Source organism: Sapajus apella, unplaced genomic scaffold (assembly GCF_009761245.1).
Source record: "Sapajus apella isolate SASKATOON/1434 unplaced genomic scaffold, GSC_monkey_1.0 scaffold88, whole genome shotgun sequence".
Lineage (NCBI taxonomy): Eukaryota > Metazoa > Chordata > Mammalia > Primates > Cebidae > Sapajus > Sapajus apella.
Window position 1 is genome coordinate 2,731,207 of NW_022437028.1, and position 24,330 is coordinate 2,755,536.

At 45.7% G+C, this 24,330-nt stretch overlaps 1 long non-coding RNA gene across 1 annotated transcript; it reads left to right on the top strand.

Annotated features, from left to right (window-relative positions):
- The first annotated feature begins 2,649 nt into the window (after positions 1–2,649).
- On the top strand, positions 2,650–23,246 carry LOC116534509. The gene is made up of 3 exons (XR_004261759.1): positions 2,650–2,666; positions 2,967–2,972; positions 23,055–23,246. It is a non-coding gene; the product is annotated as an uncharacterized LOC116534509 (long non-coding RNA).
- The last annotated feature ends 1,084 nt before the right edge of the window (positions 23,247–24,330 follow it).

The window sequence follows — 24,330 nt, forward strand, 5'->3', positions numbered from 1 at the left end:
GCCTCCTGAGTTCAAGCAATTCTTCTGCCTCAGACTCTCTAGTAGCTGGGACTACAGGTGCGCACCATCATGCCCGGCTAATTTTTGTATTTTCAGTAGTGACCGGTTTTCACTATACTGGCCAGGTTGGTCTGGAACTCCTGATCTCATGATCCACCCACCTCAGCCTCTCAAAGTGCTGGGATTACAGGGGTGAGCCACCGTGCCCAGCCACATCTGTACTTTTTATCCATCCTACTTTCTTTCTTGAGAGAAAGGAAAAGGGAGCGTCATAACCATTGCAGTGAGAAAGGTACCAGTGTTAACCATCACATAAGGCAAATGCTGAGCTGTAACCAATCTGGCTATTTCTGTACCTCACTTCCATTTTCCGTACATCACTTTCCTTTCTCTGTCCATAAACCTTCCACCACGTGGCTGCACTGGAGCCTCTCACAGAGCCTCCCTCTGCACTGGAAGCTACTCTGGCTTGAGGGCTGCCGGATTCGCAGATCATTCTTTGCTCTGTTATACTTTGTTAAATGTAATTTGCCTAAGGTTTTTCTTTTAACAAATCGAATGTTGGAGCAGAGGTCTACCCAAGATCTGGGAAGGATTGGAATATAGCCGAGGTCACTGAGGATAACTGTTTCAGTGCCAGAATTTACTACGAAAATTAAACTTTTTCTTTTCTCCTTTCTTTGTCGTGATGTTTCTCCCAAATAACAACATGTACATGCACACACGCACGCATACCTACACGATACAAGCATAGCTCAGAGCAAGCCCAGCAACCTGCACAGGGGTGTGCCAAGGACTGGATTCTGTCCTCATGCCAGGCTTCTGGTCACGGGCAAAAAGGAGGACAGGCCGGGCGTGGTGGTGCACGCCTGTAATCCGAGCACTTTGGGAGGCCGAGGTGGGCGGATCACGTGAGGTCGGGAGTTTGAGACCAGCCTGACCAATGTGGAGAGCTGTCTCTACTAAAAATATAATATAGAAACCTGTCTTTAATAAAAATACAAAATTAGCCAAGCATGATGGCGCACGCCTGTAGTCCCAGCTACTTGGGAGGCTGAGTCAGCAGAATCGCTTGAACTCGGGAGGCGGAGGTTGCGGTGAGCTGAGATTGCGCCACTGCACTCCAGCCTGGGCAACAAGAGTGAAAATTCATCTCACAAGCCAAAAGGGGACAATGGCAGATGCATGTGGATCCTTCTACCATGTAGATTAGCAGCTGTAGTCCTCACTCTCAGACAACAATGGCTTTCAAACAGATAGAAACACTCCCTAGGGCTGGGAATGGGGCAGGGATTAGATGCAGCTGTGGGCTGCCCCAAAAAACGCTCTTCTGGAACAAGCCATGGCCTTGCTGGGATCTAGGATCCGGTGTGTCATTGGTGTGTTTGGCTTATCAGCAATGACCCCAAACCTGCTCACGTCACTAGTTCCCCTTAGATTTAGCAGCTCTTACGGTTGTACTTGAACCTAAGCTCTGTAACAGTCAATGAGACACTGTGAGAAGGCAGATTATCAGCAGATCCAAGGCACAGCCTTGGGAAATGACATGGCCTGTGTGACCTGGTGCTGGTCACTCGTTGTTTCACCTCCAGCTCAGCACAGTATCTGACTTTTACAGGTGTTTAATAAAGACCCAATCTCCTGTTCACTGAATCCAAAAGTCCAGCTGTCTCAAATATATCTTATGGCTTGACTGTATCTAAGCTTCGTTATAAAGGCTTGCTTTATTCTTACTGTTTCTAAACCAATGACAGTATCATGGCCCCACTGAGACTCACCCAGGGAAAGAGGCGATAATTTCATTCTTGCCGAAGACACGCTATATTAATGCAGATGATGAATACACTTTACCTGAGCAAACCCACTTGAATTAATCACAGCTGTTCTGTTTCTCAGCATCTATTATGCAATTTTCTCTTGCCGTGGGCTCCTTTAAAATATGGAAATACCAAGTGAAAGCACTGGGGGGAAAATATCATTTAATGAAGAATCAAAATTTAATCTAAAACATGGAAAAGAATTTAAAAGACCCAGGCTTCTAGAGCTAGACATGGTATTTCCACAGTTTAAGAAGATTTTTAAAAATCAAGAAATTAAGTATCCACCACATGATTAATGCTCCTGCTAATTAAACTAAATCGAATTTTATCATGATCAGACCTCTAGTCTGCATTCTCATATGCATGCCACATTCTAAAACTGAGTTATATTTTTGTCCATTTCTTCCAAATTAAAACATTGTGTGTGTAGAAACAGCATCGTCACAGAAATAAAAAAACAAAAAACAAAAACGAAAAGGAAACAGCATCATCACATACCTTGGTATTCACCAAAATGGGGCCACATTCCACTAGTTTGACTTGTCAATGTCATACACTCTCTAGTGGAAATAAAATGTGGAATCTGAAAAGTAAACCCACCCCCTCACCTGTGAGCGATTGGCTTTGATTTGTCTACATTTCCAAAGTCATACGGAGAAAGTGAAGTACAGGGAGTGGAGGATAAGGAGGCTTCCCCCCAGGGGGAGACCCTGTATATTCTCTGAACAGAGTTTTGTTCTTGAGTGCACAATGCCATTCTTGAATGTATTGCTAGGGATTTTATTTGTTTATTTATTTATTTATTCGAGACAGAGTCTTGCTCTGTCGCCAGGCTGGAGTTCAGTGGTGCGATCTCAGCTCATTGCAACCTCTGCTTCTCTGGTTCAAGTGATTCTCCTGCCTCAGCCTCCCGAGTAGCTGGGATTACAGGCACATGCCATCATGCCCAGCTGATGTTTGTATTTTTAGTAGAGATAGGGTTTCACCATGTTGGCCAGGATGGTCTGGAGCTCCTGACCAGGTGATCCGCACCCCTTGGCCTCCCAAAGTGCTGGGATTACAGGTGTGAGCCACCGCGCCTGGCTGGGTTTTTATTTTTAATTTATGTATTTATTTTTTGAGACAGGGTTGCATTCTGTCACCGAGGCTGGAGTGCAGTGGTACGATCATAGCTCACTGCAGCCTTGACCTCCTGCACTCAAGTGATCCTCCCTCCTTGGCCTCCCACATAGCTGAGATGATAGGCACATACCTGGTGTGGGTTTTAAAGAGAAACTGCTTTCCCGCTCCGTCTCTGAACACAAATGCGTGAGTAACTATTCTGAAGAGCTCCAGGGATGGGAGGGAGGCTCAAGGGAAGGGAAGAGGGGGGAAAAACTCTGCTTGTGGAAAATGCAGCCAGTTGTATCCTCAATCTGATCTTCTTCTGCAAGCAGATACTTGTACCATAGTATCCACCTGCCACTGCCTGAGCTGCCTGGTGATAAGGAGGAGGTGATAGTGTGGAGCTGGGGATAAAGAGGATATCATCCATGGTTCTCCTGCCCTTACTTCTTTTACCATTTGTTGCTTCTGAATTTATTTAAATGGCTGGGCATCCCAGTATTTGGGGAGACTGGGGTGGGAGGATCTCTTGAGGCCAGGGGTTCAAGAACAGCCTGGGCAACATAGTGAGACTCCCATCTATACAAAAAATTAAAAACTTAGTGGCGTATGGTGGTGCACACCTGTAGTTCAGGCTACTCAGGAGGCTGAGATGAGAGGATGGCTTGATCTCAGGAGTTTGAGGCTGGAGTAAGCTATGATTGCACCACTGCACCCCAGCCTTCGTGACAGCCAGACCCTGTCTGTAAAATGCAAAAAAAAAGTCCTCTAAACAGGGAAAAGAGAGCAAGGCTAAGGGATAGCAAACATCCTCCGATGTTGGTGAGTTCCACGAGAAGGCTTTGCAACCTGCTTCCCTTGGCTAAGTCCTAGAAATAGAGGAAGAGGAGCAACAAGAAATTCAACAGGTAGATTTGGGGAGTCAGAGATCAGAGAACCCTGGGTTTCCTCATACTGGGCAGAGCCCAGAAAGGCAGCAAAACCCTAGCAAACAAAAGATCTCAGGATATAGCAAGACCATGGGTTTTCCCACCTCTCAGGGCATCTGAGCTAAAGAATACTTTTCCTGGATGTCCAACAGCAGCACAGACTCGGCAGAAGATTCTGTGAGAGATGAAAGGGCTGGGCAGAAAAGAGTTAACAGAACAGGCCTGAGACTTGTCCTTAGAGAGATTTCTTTGCAAGATTGGCCTTTGGCTGGCATCTGGAGACTTGGATTTTGGAAGAATTTCTCCAACTGATAAGATTGACTCACTGTGCCCAATTGGTTTGAACAAACAATGTGATGTATGCTGAGTGCCTGCTTTGCTGATGGGAGCCTTTGCTGAACAGAGGGTGCCTGCGTGATGAGCCCCCAGTAAAAACCTTGGACACTGAGATAGACAATGTTTTTCACATATTATCACACTCTTTGCTGGAGGAACTAAGCACATCCTAAGTGACTCCACTGAGAGAGGACTCTTGGAAGTTCGAACCTGCTTTCCTTGGACTTTGCCCCATATGTTTTTTCCCTTTGATGATTCTGTTGTGTATTCTTTCACTGCAGTAAATCACAGGCATAGGCTGGACGCGGTGGCTCACGCCTGGAATCTCAGCAATTTGGGAGGCTGAGGTGGGCAGATCACCTGAGGTCAGGAGTTTGAGACCAGCCTGGCCAACATGGTAAAACCCAGTCTCTACTAAAAATACGGAAATGGGCTGGGCATTGTAATGGTGGGCACCTGTAATCCCAGCTACTCAGAAGGCTGAGGTAGGAAAATTGCTTGAACCTGGGAGATGGAGGTTGCAGTGAGCTGAGATCATGCCACTGCACTCCAGCCTGGGCGACTCTGTCTCAGAATGAATGAATGAATGAATGAATAAATAAGTAAGACATAAGGACAAGTGTAGGATGAAATCTGCAAGTTCTCCTGGTGACTACTCCAGTCTGGGGCTGATTTTGGGATCCTCAACACAGAGGCTATCCATTGGATCAGAAAGATATAACAAAGAGAAACTTACAGAGACCAAATGTCAGAGTACAGATAGTTAGAGAGGTGCTTTGGGGGATACCACCTCTTAGAGATAACAGACAAGAACCCCTGTCACCAGGACTGGCATCAGAACAGACTGAGAGGACCAGTAATCGGCTGAGATAACGTCCATGCCACTTGGCAGAATGCAGGTTTGTGAGAGAAATTAAGTTTATTTTGTTTTTCTTTATTTTTCTTTTTGAGATGGAGGTTTGCTCTTGTTGCCCAGGCTGGAGTGCAAATGGCACCATCTCGGCTCACTGCAGCCTCCGCCTCCCTGGTTCAAGTGATTCTCCTGCCTCAGCCTCCCAAGTAGCTGGGACTACAGGCACCCACTGCCACGCCTGCGTAATTGTTTGTATTTTTAGTATAGATGGGGTTTCACCAAGTTGGCCAGGCTGGTCTCGAACTCCTGGCCTCAGGTGATTCGCCCACCTTGGCCTCCCAAAGTGCTGGAATTACAGGTGTGAGTCATCGACCCAGCCAAAATTAGGTTTAGTTTTGGAAAAGTAAGTTACATTTCTATAACTCTCGTGCTTGTTCTTGCTACCTTCAACTTCTCCAAGGAGAAAATGTAGACCCCAGGGGATTAAGGGGAGGCAGTAACACAGAAGTGTAGCTTGCCCCATCGAGCTACCGTGTCTCCTTGTACTATTCAAGAGTGTGGAGTCTTAGCTCCCATAGCTTTAGACTGTGCCCTTGACAGCTGTTGAGTCTGCCTGTGTCTCCATGAGCCTCTATCCATTCCTCGTAATGTTCCCTCCACTTCCATTACCCCCGGCCCTTGTGTCTTTAACTCATCCCTGCCTGCACATTCTCCAGTTAAACCGTTCTAAAAAGTGAGTCAGTCCCACCTGTCTGTTACAGCCAGAATCTCTTTACAGACACGGTCAATACCTTGTCCTCCAATTGGCCCTGTGCTTGGCAGAGAGGAAGAGCGGGGTGGGGGGGGGGGGCTGGGAGAGGAGGAAAAACGGGGGGATAACTTGGTTTTATTTTTATGTTCCTTTTTTTTTTTTTTTTGAGACAAATTCTCACTCTGTCTCACAGGCTGGAGTGGTGCAATGGCCCGATCTCGGCTCACTGCAACCTCCACGTCCTGGGTTCAAGAGATTCTCCTGAGCAGCTGGGACTATGGTGTATGCCACCACACCCGGCTAATTTTTTTGTATTTTTAGTAGAGACGGGGTTTCACCGTGTTAGCCAGTATGGCCTTGATCTCCCGACCTCGTGATCCGCCTGCCTCTGCCTCCCAGCCGTGTGTCTTTATTATCTGCATGCACATCATGTGGGCAGAGGGAGTCGTCTTGCTCTCCAAGGATTAAGAACCTGCCAATGCCCATTATCAGGTCTGCATGTGAGATCCAAAACCTCCCAGCTCACTCAGCTTTGGTCTAATGCTTAAAGAGCTTTTCCTGAATGTAAATCCTTGGGTACTTTACAAAGCAGTCTTCCAGTAAAACCAGGAAGAGTCAGGCCTAAAAGCCCTGGTCTTCCCCCACCCCCTTATCTCCCATGTACCCTGGAAAAGAGATTCATGGAAGGAAGGTTGTTCCACCACATAATTTGTAAAAAGTGGGGTCCTGGCCCGGATCGGTGGCTCACGCCTGTAATCACAACACTTTGGGAGGCTGAGGTGGGCAGATCATGAGGTCAGAAGTTCGAGACCAGCCTGGCCAGCATGGTGAAACCCTGTCTCTATTACAAATACAAAATTAACCAGTCATGGTGGTGCATGCCTGTAATCTCAGCTACTTGGGAGGCTGAGGTAGGAGAATTGTTTGACCCAGGGAGGCGGAGATTGCGCCATTGCACTCCAGCCTGGGCAACAGAGAGAGACTCCATCTCAAATAATAATAATAATAATAATAGGCCGGGCGTGGTGGCTCAAGCCTGTAATCCCAGCACTTTGGGAGGCCGAGGCGGGTGGATCACGAGGTCAAGAGATCGAGACCATCCTGGTCAACATGGTGAAACCCCGTCTCTACTAAAAATACAAAAAATCTGCTGGGCATGGTGGTGCATGCCTGTAGTCCCAGCTACTCAGGAGGCTGAGGCAGGAGAATTGCCTGAACCCAGGAGGCGGAGGTTGCAGTGAGCCGAGATCGCGCCATTGCACTCCAGCCTGGGTAACATGAGTGAAACTCCGTCTCAAAAAAAAAAAAAAAAAATAATAATAATAATAATAAGTGGGTTCCTTTAAATATTTTGTTTGAGAAAAAAGTCTTGAGGTTTTAAATGTACAAATCAACAGATCGTTTTATAGTTCTCAACTCTGATGAAATTTTAAATGCTGAAACTTAATGCCAAACAGTCTCTCCTATTTTTCACAATTAACACATCAAATTTTCAACCTAGTGCCTGTCATTTGACAGGGTCCCCTAGAGATACACTCTGGGAGGATATAGGAAACAGGAGTTCCGTTTTCCTTCCCTCCCTCCCCCCTTCCTTCTCTCCTTCCTTCCTTCCTTCCTTCCTTCCTTCCTTCTCTTTTTCTTTCTTTCCTTCTTTCTTTCTCTCTTTCTCTATTTCTTTCTTCCTTTCCTTTCCTTTCTTGTTTTTTTGTTTTTTGATACAGGGTCTCCTTCCTTCCTTCCTCTTTCTTTTTTTCCTTCTCTTTTTCTCTCTTTCTTTCTTTTTTTGTTATTGCTTTTTGCTTGTGGATACAGGGTCTCTGCTCTGTCACCCAGGCTGGAGTGCAGTGGTATAAGCATAGTTCATTTCCGGGTCGAATTCCTAGACTTAAGAGATGCTGTCACTTCAGCCTCCCGGGTAGCTGGGACCACAGGTGCATGCCACCATGCCCAGCTAACTTTTTATTTTTTGTAGGAACAGGGTCTCACTATGTTTCCTAGGCTGTTCTTGAACGCCTGGCCTCAAGCAATCCTCCTGCCTTGGACTCCCAACGTGCTGGAATTACGGTTGTGAGCCACCACACCTGGCCAGGCATGGGAGTTCTTGATGTCAGCCTCAAAGGTGGTACTTTGAACATTCCTAACTTCTCCTTAATAACATACAATAGGTCTGTTATTCATGAGCTTATCTAAACCTTTTCTTGAAGTTCTTCATATTGTCAACCTCTAAGGTAGTCCTATTTTCCAAAAGAAGATTAAGTTTGCAGGTAGTTTTGACCTTTGTATAAAGTCTTTGAACAAGTAATTCCATTGTGAGTCTCTCTCAGAGTCCAATAATGTTTCAAAGTGGCCAGGCATGGTGGCTCACTCCTGTAATCCCAGCACTTTGGGAGGCCAAAGCAGGCAGATCACCTGAGTTCAGGAGTTCCAGACCAGCCTGACCAACATGGAGAAACCCCATCTCTACTACAAAAAAAAGCCAGCCAGATGTGGTGGCACCTGCCTGTAATCCCATTTTTTTGGGAGGCTGAGGCAGGAGAATCACTTAAACCCAGGAGGCAGAGGTTGCAGTGAGTCATGATCATGCCATTGCACTCCATCCAGCCTGGATGACAAGAGCGAAACTCCATCTCAAAAAAAAAAAACAACAAAAAATGAGAGGCCTGTTGTTAAACCATAACTGGAGCCTACTGTTTCCATTGTAACAAGCTTCCATGCCTACTTTTCTCCATCCTTTAAGAGCAGCTTCCTCGTCAGTTGCCATCTCTAATCTTCATCCACCTACTCCAATAGAATGTCTAATACCAAAGACACTAAAATGCAGTACTGGAAAGCATGATTCCTTTCTATTTTGTCTCACTTGAGTAGCCATGGAACCTGATTTGATATTTCAATTTAATTGCAATGAGAGTGCTGTTCCCCACAAAGGCTTCATTCATCTCCACAAGGGCCTGCACACTATTTTGTCTGAACTTTCTTCATTTTACTCTTTAGTGTTAACAGGGCACTTTTAGTTTCTGTTCCTTTGAATGTTTTATTTTAATTACCAGATGAATGTTTTTGTACATGAAAGGAAACAGGAAACCAGGCTGAAAACTTCATTTCTTTCAGTAGCATCAAATGGGATGAGCTTTTCCGTGAAATACAGCATAATGGGTTACGTTTGATGTGAATAGAGTGTGTGGCTTTTAAGAGAGTGATATTCTAATAATAAGGACAAATTGCAGACAGAGGTCCACGTTTTCCAAAGTGCTCTTCTGGTCGTGATCTCACCCTGTGAAAAATGAGAGTCAATAGAATTATAGTGGCTTTATATATTCGAGAACAAGCTGAGTGCCTAGGGACATTCACAGACAGCCCCATTCTCTGGCTGTGATGCCATGATGCCATCCAATCAGGCCAGTCTGACATCTAAAAGGTGTTCATACCAAACTTGATCTCAAGGGTCAAAACCAGTTGAATTCACACTCATGCACACATGCGCATGTACATGCGTGCACGCATGCACACACACACAAGTGCATGTAAAAAGGGTGAAATCCAAGTAAGTCCTAGGGATTATTCTAAATCCACAATAATAGAATAAAACTCAACCAAAGCAAGAGAACGCCAGGGCCTGGATTATTCTCATGTCAATTTCCTGGTTGTGCTATTGTACTATAGCCACTCAAGCTATTACTATTGGGGAAAAATATGAATCTATAATTTTTTCTTTCTTTTTTTTTTTTTTTTTTTTGAGATGAGGTCTTGCTCTGTCACCCAGGTTAGAGTGCAGTGACGCCATCTCAGCTCACTACAACCTCCGCCTCATGGAATCAAGCAATTCTCCTGCCTCTCCCTCCCAAATAACTGGGATTACAGGTGCCCACCACCATGCCTGGCTAATTTAGTAGAGATGGGTTTTCACTATGTTGGCCAGGCTGATCTTGAACTCCTGACCTCAGCCTTCTACCTATAGTTATTTCAAAATAACAAGTTCAAAAAAACCCCGATTTTAGTTAAATTTAATTGTTTATGTCCTTTATTTTTCAGAAGGATGTCTAAATTTGCTTTTACCAAATAAAACAATCATCAATTACACACACACGCACACACACACACACACACACACACACACACACACACTCACACAATGCATTGCTTCTCTCCATGAGGAAAGTTATGGCGTACTTTTGTCTTATTTTATGTTATTTTTTAGTGATGACTTCTAAAGTTATTACCGCAATGAATTCCCAGAATAAAATAAAATGAAAAATTATTTCAAAGGATTGGGGCAATGAGTGACATTTCACATAAAATTTAACGGGGCTAAGCATAAAGCAGACACATAGATTTTAGCAATTGAAACTACACATGATTCATTGCATGAGGTGGTCACATAAAGCTTATACAGAACAAAACTCAACCAAAGCAAAAGATGTCATGGCCTGTTTATATCCACATCAGCAAGACAATATCCATAATATTCTCTTCAATTTGGGGCATGATAGTTTAAGAGGGGCATCAATTAACAGAAGTTGAAGCCAAGGAGAATGACAAGATTTCTCATCATGAAGAAATAGCGAGGAAATATTTAATCAGGACCTGGGCACAGTGGCTTCTGCCTGTAATCTCAGCACTGTGGGAGGCCAAGGCAGGAAGACTGCTTGAGGCCCGAAGTTTCAGACTAGCCTGGCCAACATCGCAAGATCCCTATCTGTACCAAAAATTTAAAAAATTGCCAGGTATGGTGGTGCATACCTGTAGTCCCTGCTACTTGGGAGGCTGAGGCAGAAAGATCCCTTGAGCCTAGGAGTTCGAGGCTACGGTGGGTTATGACAGCATCACTGAACAGCAGCCTGGGCAATGGAGAGAGAACCTGTCATTATAGAAAAAAATTAATCCGGAGAAATAGAAATAGAGATGTAAATGGGGCTTGGGAGCTGTCTTCTCATTTTCAAGGGTTATCATGAGGAAGCAAGATTAAATCAATCTGCAGAAATTAAAGCCAAGCTCGGTGATGAGAATTAGGGAATGGACCATTTGAGTCCATACAAGGAAGACTGAGAGTCTCATTAAGACTTGTCAGATTCAACTATGTCCCCAGGTGGCCTTCTATGTGGTTGGAAGTCCCTACCATTTATGTCACTCCTTCAGGATAGGGTAGCTTTGCCAAGAGGTTCTTATTAGGGGGTTACCTGGAAAGGATAACCCCTCCAATCATTCATTCCAACTCAAACATTTGCAGATTAATTTCAGAAGCCAGCTGTCACCTAGGAGAGCAGAGAGAATGTTTCTAAAAGAATGTGACAACACACAACCATACAGCTCAGATGAGCCTGCAAGACAGCTGTGTTAGGGGAGACGGGTTGGGAGGAAAACACGTTGAACAAGAAGGACCCGCTGAAGGCTCCTCCTCCAAAATCCCATTTGCAAACAAGAGCAGTTTCTACCACATACCCTTCTTTTCCACGATGAGTGGTTCTAGAGAAACTCTTACCTTTATTTTTATTTAATTTAATAAATACATTAGTTTATTTATTTGAGATGGAGTCTCGCTCTGTCACCCAGGCTGGAGTGCAATGGTGTAATCTCGGCTCACTGAAACCTCAGCCTCCCTGGTTCAAGCAATTCTCCTGCCTCAGCCTCCTGAGTAGCTGTGACTATAGGCTCGCGCCACCACGCCTGGCTAATTTTTTGTTCTTTTAGTAGAGACGAGGTTTCACCGTGTTAGCCAGGATGATCTCAATCTCCTGACCCTGTGATCCATCTGCCTTGGCCTCCCAAAGTGCTGGGATTATAGGCGTAAGCCACCGCACCCAGCCTGAGAACCTCTTAACTTTAAACACACACACACACACACACACACACACACACACACACACACACACACTCTCTCTCTCTCTCTCTCTCTCTCTCTCTCTCTTTCTCTCTCTCTCTCTCTCTCTGAATGCACGTAATGTGGGAAATCTCAGTCAGGTCTTCAGATGATCCTGGTGTCAATTTCCTGATTGCGATATTGTACTATCATCATGCAAGAGGTTATCATTGGGAGGAAGCTGGGTGAAGCCTACACAGGACCTCTCTCTGTTAGTTCTTGTAACTTCCAGTGAATCTATAATTATTTTAAATTAATAAGTTCCGTGCTCACCTCAATAGCACATATACTAAAATAACAAGTTTAAGGAGGCAGGTGAGTCACTTGAGGTCAGGAGTTCCAAAGGAGCCTGGCCAAAATGGTGAAACCCCCTCTCTACTAAAAATACAAAAAAAAAAAAAAAATTAGCCAGGCATGGTGGCAGGTGCCTGTAATCCCAGTTTCTCAGGAGACTGAGGCAGGAGAATTGCTTGTACCCGGGAGGCAGAGGTTGCAGTGAGCTGAGATGGCACCACTGCACACTCCAGCCTGTGCAACAGGGCAAGAGTCCATCTCAAAAAAAAAAAAAAAAAAAAAAACCAGAAACCCTAATTTTAGTTGACTGTTTTTTTTTTATCATTTTTATTGTTTCAGCAGCATATTTAATTTTGTTGATAATATGTATATTTGATTACGAATTACACATGCACATGCCCAAAATATCCAGCACCACGACAAGTCATGAGAGAGTCCAACTCACTCCATTCATCACTCCTCCACCCTTTCCTCCTGAGAGAACAGGCTGGAACTCATGGTCACTCCTCAGAGAGCAGGGACAGTGTGCAGAGAGAAGAAGGAAATAGGTTCAGCACAGAAGGAAGAAAAGAAAGAAAGGAAAAGGAGGGAAGAAAGCAAGAAAGAAGAAAAGCCAGCCGTTGTTCAGAAAGATAAACATTTTACAACCCAGCTTGACTGTGTCAAGAACACTTGTGTTTTAATAGTATGCCTGCAATCTTTCAAAACAAGTGTTTACCTGTCACAATAAACAGTTATGAGTGAGGAACGCAAAACAGACAGAACCCGGAGCTGGCAGCTTGCCAGCCTTGCCACGTGCTGCTCTGAGCTGAAGAGGCTGTCATCCCGGCTGCAGCAGTCCAGTGTCTCTGTTGGCTCTGTCCCTGGAGTACCCTGTCACACGTCACTGAGCCAGCAGGGTCAGGGGAGGCCATCAGAGGGCCAAGGGGCCCGGGAGAACTGGGTCCCCAGAGGACGCAGAGCAGGGGCTGACCAGAGGCCAGCCCACAAGAGCCAATGAGTCACCAGAGAGGGGAACCCCCAACACTTCCGGAAAGACCCTTTATGGAGCAAAAACAAAGTGCCACACACATCTCATCCTTTCTCTCCTTAATGGGAGGCTGAGGCGGGAGGATTGTTTGAACCCAGGAGTTGGAGGTGGCAGTGAGTTATAATTGTGCCACTGCACTCCAGCCTGGGCATCAAAGTGACACCCTGTCTCAAAAGAAAAAAAATGGGTCAGGTGCGGTAGCTCATGCCTGTAATCCCAGCACTTTGCGAGGCTGAGGCGGGTGGATCACCTGAGGTTGGGAGGTCAAGACCAGCCTGACTAGCATGGTGAAACCCTGTCTCTACTAAATATACAGAATTATCCGGGTATGGTGGTACATGCCTGTAATCCCAGCTACTTGGGAGGCTGAGGCAGGAAAATCGCTTGAACCCAGGAGGCGGAAGTTGCAGTGAACCAAAATCGCACCATTGCACTCCAGCCTGGGCAACAAGAGCGAAACTCTGTCTCAAAAAAGAAAAAAAAAAAAAGGAAAGAAAGAAAGAAAAAAACCACTGTAGGCTCATGTACAAAGTAAGTAAAATAGCAAATGCCATACCTGTGTTTATTATGTATTTATAATCTACTACCAGAAACTGATAGTCTCGTAAAAAGTTTTATGGAGTACTTTATGCAGAGAGCTTTCATATCCATCTGTCCCATTTAATCTGCACAGTAATCTCTTGAGATAAACTGGACAAATAGTATCATCCTCATTCTAAGGAAAGGGTAAGTTACTTCTGAGCCTCAAAACCAAACATCTAATAAACAGACAAGCAAGGATTTCAACACACAAACATACAGTTCAAAAAATTGAGTTCCCAAACCAGGGTGGGCAGAGCAAACCCTCGTCACTTGTTTAAAATATAGATTCCCAGACTGGGTGTGGTGGTTGACACCTGTAATCTCAGAACTTTGGGAGGCTGAGGCAGGAAGATCACCAGAGGTCAGGAGTTCGAGATCAGCCTGACCAACATGGTGAAACCCCGTTTCTATTGAAAATACAAAAATTAGCCGGATGTGGTGGCGGGCACCTGTATTCCCAGCTACTCAGGAGGCTGACGCATGAGAATCACTTGAACCTGGGAGGTGGAGGTTGCAGTGAACCGAGATTGTGCCACTGCATTCTAGCCTGGGCGACAGAGTGAGGTTCCATCTTTTTAAAAAAAAAAAAAAAAAAAAAAACTACACACACACACGCACGCACACACACACAGATTCCCTAGGGGAATCTTAACCCTAGGGCCTTAGAGTCAGTAGGTATGGCTAAGGACCCCCCTGGGGGTCATTTAGAAAGCTGATGAGAGTCAGGTGATTCTTAAGCAGGTACTCAGGGAAATGGAATTTGAGAAACGTTGTCTTACAATCTAAGAATGTAGATGAACAGCATACATTCCAGCCCTTGTAAATTTACTATCCGAGCTGAACTGAGCTGTCACAGTGGCAACTATCCCCATGTTTGGCTGTTGAGTGCTTGAAATATGGTGAGTGGTACATGTTGAAATGACATTTGGGTATATTAGGTTAAATAAAATATGTTGCTGAAATTAATTCTACTGTGATCCCAGAACTTTGGGAGGCCAAAGTGAGTGGATCACCTGAGGTCAGGAACTCAAGACCAGCCTGGTCAACATGGTGAGACCTTGTCTTTACTAAAAATGGAAAAATCAGCCAGCCATGATGGCATGCACGTGTCATCCCAGCTACTCTGGAGGCTGAGGCACGGGAATCGCTTAAACCCGGGAGGCAAAGATTGCAATGAGCCCAGATCGTGCCCCTGTACTCCAGCCTGGATGACAGAGTATGACTCAGTATCAAAAAAAAAAAAAAAAGTTCCATTCCTTTCTTTATACTTTTTTATTGTAGTTATTAGACAATTAAAAATTACCATGAGGCATACACTCTGCCTTGACAAGGCAGTGCAGGTCTGCAGGAGTTCAAGGGTTGTATGAACGGTAGATTTCAGTACATTATGAGAAAGAGAATTCAGTGGCTCTAGGAAGACACCCAGGAGGTGCTTTCCCCTGCCCAATCTAGTGTCAGAGATAAGGAAGGACACAGAGGAAAGGTGGGACTGGCTGCAGAAGTAATGGCCGCAGTGGCAGTCGGCCAGGCGTGGTGGCTCACACCTGTAATCCCAGCACTTTGGGAGGCCAAGGTCAGTGGATCACCTGAAGTCAGGAGTTTGAGACCAGCCTGCCCAACATGGTGAAACCCCGTCTCTACTAAAAATACAAAAATTAACCAGGAGTGGTGGCAGGTGCCTAAAATCCCAGCTACTTGGGAGGTTGAGGCAGGAGAATCTTGAACCCAGGAGGCGGAGGCTACTGTGAGCTGAGATTGTGCCATTGCACTCCAGCCTAGGCAACAAGAGTGAGACTCTGTCCCCCTAAAAAAATAATGGCCAGCACAGTGGCTCATGCCTGTAATCCCAGCACTTTGGGAGCCTGAGGCATGCAGATCACCTGAGGTCAGGAGTTCAAGACCAGCCCAACCAACATGGAGAAGCCCCATCTCTACTAAAAAATACAAAATTAGCTGGGTGTGATGGTGCATGCCTGTAATCCCAGCTACTTGGGAGGCTGAGGCATGAGAATAGCTTGAACCCAGGAGGCGGAGGTTGCAGTGAGCCAAGATGGTGCCATTGTACTTCAGCCTGGGCAACAAGGATGAAACTCTATCTCAAAAAAAAAAAAAAAAGGAACAGTGGCAATCAGTGACGGCTTCAAAGCAGAAGCAGTTACCAAACCATTCAGTATAACTCTGAAGGGAGGAGAGATGATGGGGGAGCAGCAAGCTGGAGCCTGTCAGTGAAGCCTTGAAGCCATGCCAAGGAGCCTGAAGATGATCTAGAGAAAACTGGCCAGTCACCAAGGGAAAAAGGGAAAAAGTAAACAGCAAGATCAAAATTGGCATGGAGACCATTCATTCTGTCTGCAGCAGGAAGGATGTATTTAAAGGCAACGACATTTGTATCAAAACCATTTAGGGCTGGGTGCAGTGGCTCACGCCTGTAATCCCAGCACTTTGGGAGGCTGAGGCGGGCAGATCACCTGAGGCCAGGAGCTCAAGACCCAGCCTGATCAACAGGATGAAACACCATCTCTACTAAAAATACAAAAATTAGCCAGGCGTGGTGGTGGGTACCTGTAATCCCAGCTACTCAGGAGGCTGAAACAGGAGAATCACTTGAACCCAGGAGGCAGAGGTTGCAGTGAGCCAAGATCACACCACTGCACTCCAGCCTGAGCAACAGACTGAGACTCTGTATCAAAAAGAAAGAAGAAGGAAAGAAGGAAGGAAGGAAGGAGGGAAGGATGGAAGGAGGAAAGGAGGGAGGGAGGGAGGGAAGGAAGGAAGGAAGCAAGGAAGGAAGGAAGCAAGGAAGCAAGGAAGGAAGGAGGGAAGGAGGGAAAGAGGGAGGGAGGGAAGGAAGGAAGAAAGGAAGCAAGGAAGGAAGAAGGAAGGAAGGAGGAAGGAAGGAGGAAGGAGGGAGGGAAGGAGGAAGGAAGCAAGGAAGGAAGGAGGGAAGGAGGGAGGGAGGGTAGGAAGGAAGCAAGGAAGGAGGAAGGAAGGCATCTCCAACATAGAAGGAGAGGATGACATTGAACCTGAAGAGAGGCCCAGGTGTTTTTCTGTCTTCCCAACATTCCCAGCAAAGCATTTTGCATTGAGAAGCTTAATAAATGCTGGTTCTGGAATTCTGGAGGTAGGTGGGAGGTTTCTAGATCAGTAGCTGCACCAGCACTAATGAGTATTTACTGAATATTTCCGGGAGCCTGGCGCTTTGCCCAGTACCAGTGGCCTGGATCCTTCACCCTCCCTCATTCCTCAGCTGAGCAGAAAGCAGGGACCATCTTTAAACCAAAGACAGAAAATAATCAAAATTCCATGTAACATGTTCCCCTTCATGCTGTTTATGAGAAAAGATAGGGGGCCAGGCGTGTTGATTCATGCCTGTAATCCCAGCACTTCGGGAGGCCAAAGCGGGCAGATCACTTGAGGTCAGGAGTTCGAGACCTGACCTCAGGCCAATATGGTGAAAACACAGTCTCTACTGAAAATACAAAAATTAGCCAGGCAAGGTGGTGGGTGCCTGTAATCCCAGCTACTCAAGAGCCTGAGACATGAGAATTGCTTGAACCCAGGAGGCAGAGGTTGCTGTGAGTTATCTCACCATTGCACTCCGGCTTGGGAGACAGAGGAAGACACCGTCTCAAAAAAATAAAATAAAAAAGGTGGCTGATTCAGAGCCCAGTGCAGTGGTACAGTGGCTCACACCTGTAATCCCAGCTACTTGGGAGGCTGAGGCAGCAGAATCCTTTGAACCTGGGAAGTGGACTTTGCAGTGAGCTGAGATCACACTCCAGCCCGGGCAACAGAGCAAGACTTCATGTCAAAAAAAAGAGAGAGATAAAGAAAATAGAAAAAAAAAAGGGGGTGGGGGCAGGCACAGTTGCTCATGCCTGTAATCCCAGCACTTTGGGAGGCCATGGCAGGCAGATCACCTGAGGTCAGGAGTTTGAGACCAGCCTGGCCTACAGAGCAAAACCCTGTCTTTACTAAAAATACAATTTGCCAGGTGTGGTGGTGCACACCTGTAGTCCTCGCTGCTTGGGAGGCCAAGGCCGAAGAATCACTTGAACCCAGGAGGCGAAGGTTGCAGTGAGCTGAGATCATGCCACTGTGCTCCATCCAGCCTGGGTGACAAAGTAGACTCTGTCTCTAAAAAAAAAAAAAAAAAAAAAAAGGAGGGTAAGGAAAGAGAGGGGAAATGCAGGAAGAATTTCAAGTATGTAAATGTACTAATCCTGTGATAGACTGTTTGGAGATATCACAGCTTCCTAAACCCTCACCCCCATCTCTTGGCACTTTTTTGTTGTCCTCACCTTCGGGGTCTGTTATATTCCTAAATAAGGAGGTTTTCACTTTCCAAAAACTGCAAGGAACAAAAATAGGTTAATTAGGCTGTACTTATGCACATGGAAAAGAGATCCCTGGCTTTGTAAACGATTTGACTATGGGGTGAATTTAAGTAGAATAATTTCCTTCTATTTTTCAAACGTGATCAGATATATGTGCAACTTCTCTCTGGCAAAATGAAGTACAGCTATAATGGGATTTTGTAAATATCTCTGTTCAATTACAAGTTGCAGAAATGTATACACTTCAGTGCGTTGGGGTTCAAGGCACAGTGGCCCAGGATTCACAGATTAAATTAAAAGATGGAGGGAGAACTGGACCGACTCAGGTGGCCTTGGGCAAATCACAATTCCACCATATGCATGCGTTTCCTTATCTGTAACATGATGAGATAGAGCTGAATTTCTCCAGTTTATGAATTGGTGAATTATTCAGTTCCTATTTGTGATTTTTCTTTTTGGCCTTGGATTAATTCAGAAGAACTGAATGCATTTGTAGGCATATCTATTTCCAGTCAATAACATTTACCTGCTAGGCTCTGGATGCTTGTGAGGCAGAGATGAGTAAGATGTAGGGACCCCTCCCTGGAAGCTGATAGTACTACCAGAGGCAGGCTAAGGAAAAAAAGTAGAAAGAGGATCTCTATCTGGGTGACAGCAGAACACATTAGAAAACATCTGAGACAATTCTTGAATCATGGCAGAAAAGAAGGAAGGAGAAGGAGGTTTGACACAGTCTATTGGAAACCTTAAACATGGTGTTAGCTCTGCCCAAGCGTTAACTAATGCACTGTCCTGGGTTAACTCTTCAGCTTCACCAAATGTAACATTGAACCTCTAAGGAATCTTAAGCAAAAAAAAAACTTCCCCGTAGTTTACCACCAGCCTGGGAAGAGAGGTTGGGGAAATTCTCCCATTCCAATAGCCAATCTGATCAACTTCCTTTTCTGCAATGTTAACTTCCAATCAAGGTGTAGAAACCTGGGTTAATTAATTTTAATGAATCGTTAGAACAGACTGGGGCATGGTGGTTCACACCTGTAATCCCAGCACTTTGGGAGGCCGAGGTGGGTGGATCACCTGAGATCGGGAGTTTGAGACCAGCCTGACCAACATGGTGAAACCCTGTCTCTACTAAAAACACAAAATTAGCCGGCTGTGGCACATGCCTGTAAACCCAGCTGCTCATTAGGGTGAGGCAGGAGTATCACTTGAACCTGGGAGGTAGAGATTTCGATAAGCCGAGATCGCGCCACTGCACTTCAGCCTGGGCAACAAGAACAGACTGAACAGAAACTCATTGCTAACAAGGGCTTGCCCAGGCAAGATGCCATGCATCCTTCTGAGCAGGAAAGAAATCCTTGGAAACATTTTTTAAATGCATGCCATGTCAAGGCCAAATTGGAATAAAAAATCACTTTGGAATCTCAGGTTTTCTCAAGTCAGAATTTACAATCTACATTTCAAGGTCAATGGAACCACTTGATGGCCAATTTGGGGACAGGGAAAGAGCTACATGAGAAATTATGAATGGGCATGAGGGTTTCCGACACCAAGCAGAATCTCACAGCCACACTTGTCTGTAATGATCTCAGGTCATTTCCAAAAGCTCGGGTCAAAGGGCTCTGTGAGCACAGGGACTGTTGATTTAACACCAGCCTGGTGACATCCATTCTGCTCACTCTGTGGGCGGAATTTAAATGTGGAGGCATGGCACTAATGATCTGGAAGGGGGAAAGAAAAAAAGGGATTTAAAGTGTTTGTGGAAACCTGACCCTTCTCTGAGAGTCAGGGGTTCTCTTTTCAATTCTAAAGCATCCATCCTGTTTACAGACAACACGCTCAGTCCCATAATGGGGACCACGGAGAGTTAGGACTTGAAGTGAACATCTCCAGGGTGGGAAAGATGGTTTAAAGGTAACGTCGTGAGAGGGATAGCCATCCATGGAGATGTGAGTGGTCATTTTGGGAGGAATGTTAGGGAAAGACGCTTGAGGAGTCCAGAAGCCAGAATTGGTCAGTGTTTATATTCAGCCATAATGATTCTCATAGATAATGGTTAAGGGAAGCCACATCATTTTTTCAGTATAGAAAACAAAATCAGGCCAGGCATGGTGGCTTACGCCTGTAATTCCAGCACTTTGGGAGGCTGAGAGGGTGGATCGCTTGAACCCAGGAGTTCAAGACCAATCAGGGCAACATAAGAAGACCCTATCTCTATAAAAAATAATAATAATTATAATAATTAGCTGGGCACGATGGCATGCACCTGTAGTCTCTGCTACTCAGAAGGCTGGAGGTGGGAGGATCACTTAAACCCAGAGAATTCAGGCTGCAGTGAGCTGTGATTGTGCCACTGTACTCCAGCCTGGGCACCAGAGTGAAACCCTGTCTCAAAAAACAAAATAAAACAAAATCTACCTTCAAGGCTGACACAGATGTGCAAATTCCAATTCATTAGGCTAAACCGAGGGGTGCTGAATCAGAAGTCACCGAGTGTTGTCTTTGTAGAATTGGTCTTATGATCATGACCTGTCATGTCAGTTATTCCTGAACTGGAGCATGACTGGAGTAAATAAAGCTGCCTCAGAATCATCAGGGAGGCTGGGCCTGGTGGCTCACGCCTTTAATCCCAGCACTTTGAGAGGCCACGGCGGGTGGATCACCTGAGGTCAGGAGTTTGAGACCAGCCTGACCAACATGGCGAAACCCCTTCTCTAGTAAAAACACAAAAATTAGCCTGTTGTGGTGGCGGGTGTCTGTAATCCCAGCTACTCAGGAGGTTGAGGCAGGAGAATTGCTTGAACCTGGGAGGCAGAGGTTGCAGTGAGCCAAGATCGGACCATTGCACTCCAGCCTGGGCGACAGAGCAAGACTCCATCTAAAAAAAAAAAAAATCATCAGGGACATTTATGAGAAGTGCAAATCCCTAAACCCTATTTCCAAAGATTTAAGTCTAGTGGTTCTTTGGAAGTTTGATCTTCTCACTGATCATCTGAAAAAACTGACTTGTAAAATATATATTGATCTTTCCTGATAAATCTTATTAAATTATCCTTGACAAAAGCAGGGTATAAATACATGAAAAGTTATCACCTGGATGAGCTTGATTAGAGCATCTTCGGCCACCCATGCAACGTTCATCCCTGTGCTAACTCACTTTCTGAGGGGTCCGTTTAGAGGACTTCCTTCCTCTTCAATCTTCTGGTTTTCTGGCTGAAACACCCAGTTCCCTGAATGTCATAGATCTGCCCCTAAACCCACAGCTGAACACGTGCTTTTGCGGTAAAACCCTGAAGCTCAGCCCTGCACTTCATCAAGGTGCGCACTCAGCCACAATGCGTGCACGTGCCCCTAATACATTGTGACACCCAATTACTACAGGGCCTTTATGAGCTTCAAGGGAAATTACATTTTAAATTATAGCATACAAGTATAATGGAGAATCTAATTGTGGCAATGACAGTTTATTTATCAATCATTTATCATTTTGATTTATAAGGTGCCCAACTTGATTTAAAAGGAGCTAATGTTTAAAAATCTCTAGGCACCCATTCAACCAAATACACATTGAAAGCAACAAAGTGAATAACTCCTCCTTTTCTGCAGCCTTTCGTTCTTTTCCATACCCAAGGCCGAAGCTAGAAGCACAACCAGGTTGATCCCAGGCACCTCCAGGCAGCATCTCAGAACCTCTTGATATCAAATCTCATTTATCATAGAGTTTGGCAGCTATAAAGTATTAATGTTAAGAGAGAGCCCAGGCTCAGCTGTATACCCAAGTTCACAGAGCTTCAGATTTTTTTTTCTCTTTGAGACAGAGCCTCACTCTGTGACCCAGGCTGGAGTGCAGAGGTATGATCTCAGCTCACTGCACCCTCCACCTCCCAGATTCCAGCAGTCCTAGTGCCTCAGCCTCCTGAGTAGCTGGGATTACAGGTGTGCACCACCACACCCAGCTAAGTTTTGTATTTTTAATAAAGACAGGGTCTTGCATGTTGCCCAGGCTGGCCTGGAACTCCTGGCCTCAAATGATCCATCTGCCTCGGTCACCCAAAGTACTGGAATTATAGGCATGAGCCACCACCGTGCCTGGCTGAGCTTCAGAATGTAGAGTGGGAGGGAACCTCCAGAAGGGACCTGATTTCCACACCTCCATCCTCCTCCTTAGTTATTTAAGATTCACCCAACGGAGTCTATAGGTGCAAGTCATTAACCCTTCAAATGCAACTTGCTCCATGGTGTAAATTCGCTAGACATTAAACATATCCTTGCTCCCAAACCATTCTTCCTTGACAATCCTCTATGGGCTTTGTTCTAGGATTTCAGCACCTCTGACGCTTGACTTGCTCTAACACAGATCTGACATCTGCTGCCGTGCCTGGCTCTGACATGGGTCCACTCTTGTCTGGGCTTAGCCTTCATATCCCACTGACACCATCTACCCAGCTCCTGACTTCACCTTGCCTTGGTTTTCCAGCTTGATGTTCTCACTCCAGCTCTGGTAGCTCTGATGAGCTCACCATGACGCATGGCGCTGTTGAGCTACCAGATGTCTTGATAGGTATGAAGTCCCAGACCTGCTATAGCAGCTCATCAAAGTCGCAGTCTTCAAGGTGGGCCATCCCTACGGGCCAACGGCAGCAGTTATATAGGGTTTTCCAGAGCGTCGTTTCTAGTTCAAGTGAGCACACCTCTTACACCATGAGTACTTCTTACAAGCCAGGCACTAAATTTCCTAGGGCTCAGCTTTGAAGAGATCCTCCCACCTCGTAAGTTGGTTGTTTGTTTTGTTTGATTGGTTGGTGGATTGGTTTTGTTTTCTGAGACGGAGTTTCACCCTTGTTGCCCAGGCTGGAGTGCAATGGCCCAATCTCGGCTCACTTCAACCTTCACCTCTCGGGTTCAAGCGATTCTCCTGCATCAGCCTCCCAAGTAGCTGGGATTACAGGTGCCCCCCACAACATCCGGCTAATTTTTTGTATTTTTAGTAGAGATGGGGTTTCATCATGTTGGCCAGGCTGGTCTCAAACTCCTGACCTCAGGTGATCCACCTGCCTCGGCTTCTCAAAGTGCTGGGATTACAGGCGTGAGCCACTGTGCCTGGCTCATTTTGTTTTTTAGACTGTAGTCTCACTCTGTCACTCAGGCTGGAGTGTAGTAGTATAATCTAGGCTCTCTGCAACCTCCGCCTCCCAAGCTCAAGCAACTCTCATGCCTCGGCCTTTGGAGTAGCTGAAATGACGGGCACCTGCCACATGCCTGGATAATTTTTGTATTTTTAGTAGAGATGGGGTTTTGCCATGTTGGCCAGGCTGGTCTCAAACTGCTGACCTCAAGCGATCTGCCCACCTCAGCCTCCCAAAGTGCTAGGATTACAGGCATGAGCCACCACCCACAGCCCCTTAAGTTGTTTGAATTCCCATGTTCCACCTCCAAAGGTGGCATGTTCTTTCCACGATACCCTGCAGTTCTCCAACTCAACACATTTCCCTTTATGTTCTATGTTCTACTACCTTGTTGGAAAAGGCCTTAGGTCCACCAAGCTCCCACAGTGAGGGAAAACAGAACTCTCATTTTCCTCCTTCAGGGCTCTAGTGTCTCTACTAAAGAATGTGATGTGCTTCCAAATATTAGAACAACTAGTTGTCAATAGAAAATCGAATTTCCAAATGCTTTAATAACTTAATAATCATCCCTTCTCCAGTTAGGCTAAAATGGTCTTAAAGGACTCATTGTCTTTCCCCAGTGAGGAAGACTAATCTCTGAAAATAACTGATGGCAAAATCATCTGCCTTCTTAAGCAGGCTGTGGGCCACTTGGGATTCACACCAACATCTCCCCATTGTATTGCTTAAAATTTGAAAAGGGCTGGGCTCGATGGCTCACGCCTGTAATCCCAGCACTTTGGGAGCCCAAGGAGGGCAGATCATTTGAGGTAATGGGTTTGAGACCAGCCTGGCCAATATGGTGAAACCCCATTTCTACTAAAAAATACAAAAATTAGCCGGGCGTGGTGGCAGGTGCCTGTCATCCCAGCTATTCAGAAGGCTGAGACAAGAGAATTGCTTGAACCTGGGAGGTGGAGGCTGCAGTGAGCCGAGATCACACCATTACACCAAAATGGTGCAAGGGAGGCCTTTATGCAAACATTACAATTTGGTCCCTGTCCTTAAGATGCTTAGAGTGTAGTGAAAGCTTCAAGCTCTTTGCTGAGGTCAAAGTACAGAGAAGGGTGGGGGGTGTTCTGTGCTTCGGGCTTCCTAGGGCTTGCACTGAGGCTTAAGTAGCCTCCTCTGTTGACGGGTAGAACCCCTCTTGTAACCCCTCGAGTCATAGCTCATGGAGAGCCCTGAAAGTTCAAGACAAAAATTGGGATCAAGTCCAGACGCAGTGGCTCATGTCTGTAATCCCAGCACTTTGGGAGGCTGAGGTGGGAG